The 8,109-nt window shown below is 30.8% G+C and overlaps 1 pseudogene; it reads left to right on the top strand.

Annotated features, from left to right (window-relative positions):
* The first annotated feature begins 4,118 nt into the window (after nt 1-4,118).
* On the top strand, nt 4,119-7,375 carry LOC114760985 (tryptophan synthase beta chain 1-like; annotated as a pseudogene).
* The last annotated feature ends 734 nt before the right edge of the window (nt 7,376-8,109 follow it).

Below are 8,109 nucleotides of genomic sequence, written 5' to 3'. Positions count from 1 at the left end.
AATATAATATTAATTTCTAATGACACTAATTTTAGATTTTAAATAGTAAATAATTTTTTCATAAATATATTTTTTAAATTTAATTCCTTTATTTAATATTCATAAGATATATAATTTAATTATATATTTATTATATTATTATATTATATTTTAGCCACGGAAATTAGCGACGAAATAATTTCTGTCGCTAAATTAGCCATAGAAAAGTATTCCGTCACAAAACTTAATTATAAAATTTTAGTCACAAAATTTTCTAATGGAAGAAATTCCGCAACTAATTCCGTGACTAAGTTTAATTATAAAATTTTAGCCGCAGAATTAACCACGAAATTTTCTGACTGAAAAAATTCTGTGGCTAATTTTAATTATAAAAGTTTAGTCACGAAATTTTCCGATAAAAAAAATTCTGTGGCTAATTCCGTGGCTAAACTTTTATAATTAAAATTAGCCACGGAATTTTCTAACGAAAAAATTTCCGTGACTAATTGCATGGCTAAGTTTAGCAACAGAATTTCCGTGGGTAATCCGTCAGAAATTAGCGACGGAAATTATTCCGTCGCTAATTTTGTCAGTAATTAACTATTTTTTTTGTAGTGTATTTTAAAGAACTACTTCACTAATTGTTCTAAAAACATAAAGATAACGAATAAAATCAAAGAAGCCTTTAGCTTCTCTTCTGTAGCACCCTCAATGCACGCAACTATAGAAGGGCTCAAAATTTTCAGGCTACTAACTTCGCCTAAACTTGTAACAATTTCTGAACCGAAAGGAAAAAAGTTGACTTGGAACAGTTTCCCACCTTATTCTGGCCAAAAATAAAAAATATTCCACATGATTTAAAAATAAAATTAATGACATTTTTAATTAGGTATTTATCCGTAGCCTAATATCCCACATGATGGAATCATTAGAGATTAAAATGATAAGACCCCATTATCTGTTTTGCATTAACAACTCAATAAAAAAAATACCTTAAACACATTATACTTAATTTTTGTTGACCCATAATATTAATACGACTTAATAATATGTAAATTAGAACTTTAAATTTTTCAGGTAAATCCTACAAATATTTTTAATTTAATGTAAATAATCTTTATGGAATTAAATTTTCCGTTATTTCATTAGCAGAATGTAATTTGACAGATATTTATTTGCCGATAATGTAGAAAAGATAAGATTATTTGCACTAAACTCAATTAAGAAAGTTATATCGATTTCGGTCCCAAAAAAAAAGAAGTTATATCGATTAAAAAAAGTAAATAGGGTATGTGATAAATAAGCTATTTCGGATTCTTAATATAAGAGCTAATTGACTAATTTGAGTAAATTAAGAAAGTTTACTAAGTTAGTTATGTGTAATAATTAGGTATTATCTTTCCTATATTATTTGTAATAATTAGGTGTTGTCTTTTTTATATAATACTCTTACTAATCATATATTAGCTAGAACTATTATTTGATAAAACTTTTAATATGTACAACTACAAGGACTATTTTGAAAAAATTAGATAAATATAAGAGACAAAATGAATTGGGGTTTTATATTTAGGAACAAATAAAAAGTTAAACCCTTATATTAAAGACCGGAGGTAAGGTATTATACTCGATCTATCGGGAATAACAAACTAATTAATTATTTGTATGTATCCACGCACAAATGTAAAAAAATTTAAAAAAATTCTTATCAAATGTAAAGGTTCAAAATCGAAGTTACTTATATAGGGAAGGTGACAGTTAAAATCCAAAAGAATTAGTTAATTACAGCTAGCTCGCTACTTCAGAAAATTTTTTGAAAAATAAATTACAAATATCGAATCGAAACAACTGCGATTCCAGGAGTACTTTTGATTATAAAAAAAATATTGAAGTTTATAATGTAATTTTCAATTTCCAACTACTCATTTGTCATAAAGTTTACTTATCTAGCTGCCATTAATTAATCTTTTGGCCCTTTCTTACTTATACATACGTGACTCAACATTTATTATGTGTAATTTAGTCTATCATCATCATCTTGTGGTCTTGCTGGCCCCTCTAGAGGCTTACATGTAACACATAGAGTACTTGTGTGATAAAATTTTATGAAATATGTGATAAATAATATTACCTTCGATCCTCAATATAAAAACCAGATAATTAATTTGAAGATATTAAAAAAATTGATTAAGTTGGTTAGCTTTCATAAATATATGTTGTCCTTCTTAAATCATTCTCTTTAAGCATTTACATTGAAATATAGTAAAAACCTCTTACGATTAAAAATAATATTTTGAAAAGAGAAAAGAGAGACATGTAGATTAAAATATTATATTTAGAACTAAATTTAACTCTCCTATTAGATTTTATACTAGTATATTATTCTCTAATAGGATAAACAACATAGACTAATTGTATTCACCAGCAAAAAAGACATAGAATAAGAGGGCTTAGATGGAAACCAAACTATTATTTTAAAAGTGATTTTATGGTATATAAAATAAATATGTGAATGAGTTTGTCTCTATTTATGAAAAAGTAATTTATAAAAACACTTATAGGTGTTCCAAATGCCCCCTAATTGTATGTGTATATGGGACTTATATACTTGCACAAACTTCAAATTCAAAAAATTTAAAAAAAAAAAGAAAATTCTTATTAAAATTAAAAAAAAAGTTGGGTTAATATTATTTTTAATCCATGAAATTCTACCTCATTTTGATTTAATTTTTAAAATTTGAAATCTTGTTCTAGCAAGGAAAATACTGTTTTAAAGGACTAAAAAGGAAAAAAATCTCTTGGTAGAGTAAAATAAAATTAAATTTCAAGTATCAAAACCACTTATTTTAAATTTTAGAAATAAAAGAATTAAACCAAATAAAATTTTAAAAATTAGAAATAGTATTAATTAAAAAAATTCCAAATCAAATTAAAATATTAAAAAGTTACTATTATTTGTAATTATAATTATAATATCTTATTTATAATTAGAATCCGAGAAACTAGCTCACACATGACTCGTAAAACTTGACAATGTAGTAGCTAGAGATTCGATATGACGTGTAAATTTGTCTATCATCGTGGATTGAGCTGCGGCCTAGAATCTCCTACGTACGGATCAAAGTGCTTCATTGAAACCAACATACGGTATGAACATGTCACGTCGCTGACATAAACTGTATTATATATTTAACATAAAAACTAATTAACTAATTTAAATTAATTAAAAAAATTTGTTAGTTATTTATTAATAAATAGATATTATCTTTTTTAAAATATTCTTGTTACCATATGTGTTAGAACTATCATTTAATAAATACTTAATATATCCAACTATTACAAAAAACTACTTTAAAAAATAAATAAATATGAGAAACAAAATGGATATTAGAGTCTCATATTTAGGATTAAATTAAAATTCCAACAAGCCCTTATATTAATACTATCTCTAGTCTTTAATATAATAGTTGGTTGACTAATTTGAGTAGTTTAAAAAATTAGTTAAGTTAGTCATTTGTAATAAATATTTGTTATTTTTCCTAATATAACTTGCTAATCATGTTTATTAACTCGAACTATCATTTGATAAAACTTTTAACATGTGCAATACTACAATAACTATCTTGAAAAGATAGATAAATATGAGATACAAAATAGGTTGGGATCTTATATTTAAGATCAAATTAAAAGTCAACATGGTTTTATACTACCTCTAGTCTTTACTATAAGACTTTGTTTGATTTTATTTTGATTCTAAATACAAGACCTTAATCCACTTTGTTTCTTATATTTATGTGTTTTTTTAAGATAGTCTTTCTAGTAATTCTAGTTAATACACTTGATCAGTAAATATATTTTAGAAAAAATAACACCTATTTATTACAAATAACCAACTTAACTTATTTTTTTAATCTCCTCAAATTAGTCAAATAGGTCTTATAATTAGGACCGGAGTTACTATTAAGTAACGAGTAACGGACGCGGTCATATTTTGTCCACTTCCAAACTCTGACCCTTTACCATATATATAAAGGTGGATCCGAGGATATTCATTTCAACACAACATCCATATTTTCTCTCAACTCTCTAATCCTCTCTCACTTACAGATCCAATACACTCACACAAACCCTGCAAAATGATGGCATCCAAACTTCATGTTTCTGTGGTTAGTAGCCAAAAGAGTGCCTCCATCAGTAACAGTGAGAAATTAAGAGATAAGAGAAGAGTGGCCAAAATGCAGACCTCGGCAAGGGCTCAAGCTCAAGCTGCTGAGGTAACTACTCCTAAGGAAAGTTCGAGGACGTCTAAGTTGCCTGAATTGATGACCTCTTCAGTGGTCTCCAGCAAGAGGCCTTTCTTCTTGGAAAGATCCCTTCAGGTCCAAAAGACCCAACCCAATTCAGCTGGAAAGTTTGGTAAATTTGGAGGCAAGTTTGTATGTGAGACTCTTATTGCTTGTCTCGACCAGCTCGAAGCTGAGTTTGCAGAAGTTCTTCGCGATGAACACTTTCAGGTGATTAAATTCTTATATCCTATATATAATTATCTAATGAAACTGCCAAGAACACAAGTTTTAAATATATTATTTTCATGATATATCAGTCTTGCTAGTCTAACAATGAAGAAGATATATTGTGTGTGTTTGTGCGTGTTTGTGCGTGTAGGAAGAGCTAGCGGAGGCACTCAGAGACTACGTTGGGAGAGAAACACCTCTGTATCATGCTCGGAGGTTGACAGAGTTCTACAAGAGCAAAAATCGCGGCGAAGGGGCTGAGATATTCCTCAAGAGAGAAGATCTTTGCCACGGTGGCTCTCACAAAATGAACAACGCTATTGCTCAGGCCATGATCGCCAAGCGCATCGGCCGGAAACTCGTCGTGACAGCTACCGCCTCCGGCCACCACGGGATAGCTGCCGCCTCTGCTTGCGCAAAACTGGGATTGGACTGCAAAATCTTCATGGCGGCTAAAGACATGGAACAACAACAATCCAATGTTCAATTGATAAATTTGTTGGGTGCTCAGGTAAGTACTTACTGTTCATAATTTTTTTAAAAAAAGAGTGAATTACAATAAATAATAATTTCTGAAACTTGTTTTATACTTTTCTAATCTTTAGTATAAGACCTATTTAACTAATTTGATTAGATTAAGAAAGTTAGGTAAGTTAATTAATTACAAGAAATATGATATATTTTTTGTAAAATACCATAATCATCTTCCTTAATATCCTCTCTCCCTCTTCTACTTGATTATGTTTGAGTAAATATCCATAAGGATAATTTAGAAAAAATTAATAAATATGAGAAATAGATATATATATGACCAACAACTCAACAATTAGATCCTATATTATATTAAGGATTGGAGGAGTAATTATTTTTCACTCTTATGATTTGATTGTAATTTTCTTTTTAAAAAACTCGGTACTTTAATTGTTTGATAGGTAGGAGGAAAATGGAAGGGAGCAAAAGAGAGAGAAAATTTTAATGAGGTTGTTTTAAAAAATTGGGAAAATGGTATAAAATGTTGATAAAAAGAAATATAAGATAAAAAATGATTAATATTAATTAAAAAAATTTTAACCCCTCTTCTCTTATTTTTCAAAACAAACTTATTAAAAAATTTTCTATTATTTTCTCTATTTCCCTGTTTGGTATGCGAGAAATGGAGAGAAAGGGGTAAGAAAATTTTAATAAACTTAATTTAAAAAATTGATAAAATGGAGCTAAGAGTTTTTGATTATTTTTTTTTACTCTTTAATGTTATATATTCTTTTTAAAAAATTTTATAACCTCATTTTTTTTTAATTTTATAAATTCAGCTCGTTAAAAAAATTTGTCATGTCTTTTTCCCTCCAATTTTCTCGTACCAAACGAAGCTAAAAGATGATGCGACCTTTTCGTGTAAAATCAGGTTGAAGGGGTTGATGGGCAATTCAAAGATGCAGCGTCAGAGGCTCTGAGGAGTTGGGTGGGGAAGGTCGAAGAAAGCTATCACATGATGGGGACAGCGGTGGGGCCCCACCCATGTCCCACCATGGTCCGACATTTCCAGTCGGTAATTGGAAGAGAAACGAGGAGGCAAGCTCTGGAAAAATGGGGAGGGAAACCTGACGCGCTGGTGGCCTGCGTGGGGACAGGGTCAAACGCGTTGGGGTTGTTTCACGAGTTCATCGGGGATTCGGAAGTGAGGTTGGTCGGAGTAGAGGCCGGAGGGTTCGGGTTGCAGAGTGGAAGACACGCGTCGACTTTGAGTAAGGGAGAAGTGGGCGTTTATCATGGAGCCATGACCTATCTTCTTCAGGATGGGATGGCCAGACTATTGAACCATACTCCGTCGCCGTTGGGTAATTTCATCGGACGGCCAGAATAATAAACTTTAAACTTACTTCAAATTTTACAAAAACTATATAGCAAAAAGATTCAAACTTTAAACTTTCTAACATGTCTGTCTTGTGAATAACCAGGATGCAGTACCCAGCGGTTGGTCCAGAGCTGAGCTTTCTGAAAGAAATAGGGCGCGCCGAGTTCTACTCAGTAACAACCGAGAAGCTCTTGATGGTATGCATAAATGCCCTTCTAAATCCTATTCTTATCGATCCATTGTAATACTTGTTTATTTCAAACATGTATTTTAGATCACAATGGATGAATATGATCATCTATCAACATGTAACTTGATGGAATCCTAAAGTAATCTATTGATATGATTTTACTCTCAAGTGGCAACTAGCACTCCAAACTTGAGATACTCAATGGGTGCTATTGAAAAAAATACTCCTTTCGGTCTTAAATATAAGACTTATTTTGTAATGTAATTTATACTACAAAATGAGTCTTATATTACGATCGGAGGAGTACTTTAAAATACCTTATACACCAATTTAGGGTATTAAGTTCTAGTAAAAAAAAAATATTTCATGGTGGTGAAAGCTATTTACTTCTATTATATAGATTCCAGCTTATGTAGTTGTGATTGAAAACTGAAAGGGTATTATATCTTGAATTTTGGATCTAGAAGTTTAGGAATGAGCATGAAATAATAAGTAGGCTACTAAGTCTAGATGAGAAAAGAAGTCTCATATATATGTGTCCTGAAAGGATAGAACGATTATGTGGTAACAAAGAAAATGTTTGTTGTGGCAGCATATGAAAGAGTGTGCAGATTGGAAGGGATATACGCATCGTTGGAGGCATCACATGCGTTTGGGATATTGGAGAAATTGTTTCCGACTTTACCAAAGGGAGGAAATGTGGTTGTGAATTGTGGTGCCCGTGGAGATGAAGATGTGGACATAGTCTACAAAAACAAACTGTTTGATGGAGCACGTAAACGTACCATGGCTCAACAACAGGCTGAGCTCCAAGAAAGAGAAGACGTTGCCTTACGTTGAAATATATGTAAATTGATGTGAAAGTGAAATATATATATATATATATATATATATAATGTGTGAAATAATTAATGTTTAAATGATGGAATGCAAATTCTCAAATGTTGTCCATGTGTGTCTGTGTGTGTATTGACGTGCGGTTTAAATATATTAGGACCACTAGATCATTTCTTTCATTTGTTTGGACTGAAACAGTGGTTTTCTTCACTACATTTTTGGTACAAAGACGAAAGATGTAAGGTGTAGGCTGATGGGAAATGAAAATAACCACAGAAACTTTGGTTAAATTTACCAAAGGGCCCAAATGTTTCTTTTGGGGAGGGACCGATGGGAATGGATCTCTACTCTACCCTCTCTCTTTTCCTTTATTATTAGTAGATTAACATTTTAGTGCTTCACGTACGTTTAACATTTTATAGAATTATTACTATAACTTTATTTGAAAAGCACATATGTAAATTTAAACTATTAAAATTTAATCAAAATAAACTTTACAATAATATATATAATAGTATATAGTTGTAAACAGTTCAGCTCCAAGACTCTTCGAGTAAGGTCATTTTCCCCAGCTTTCTTAATTAAGCACAAGTGTGGTCGGTACGCCCTACCAATGGATTTTCCTTCGTTGGCTCGACATCAGTGGAATAAGTGGTGCAGTTCGCGTTTTATCTCACACAAATATTGTGTCCCATACGCGTTTTGTGGCCCCCAACAGAAAAATCAACGGATATCAC

This window comes from Neltuma alba, unplaced genomic scaffold, assembly GCF_004799145.2.
Source record: "Neltuma alba isolate B1F8T4 unplaced genomic scaffold, ASM479914v2 tig00011064_pilon, whole genome shotgun sequence".
Lineage (NCBI taxonomy): Eukaryota > Viridiplantae > Streptophyta > Magnoliopsida > Fabales > Fabaceae > Neltuma > Neltuma alba.
This window is presented reverse-complemented; position numbering and strand designations above follow the sequence as displayed.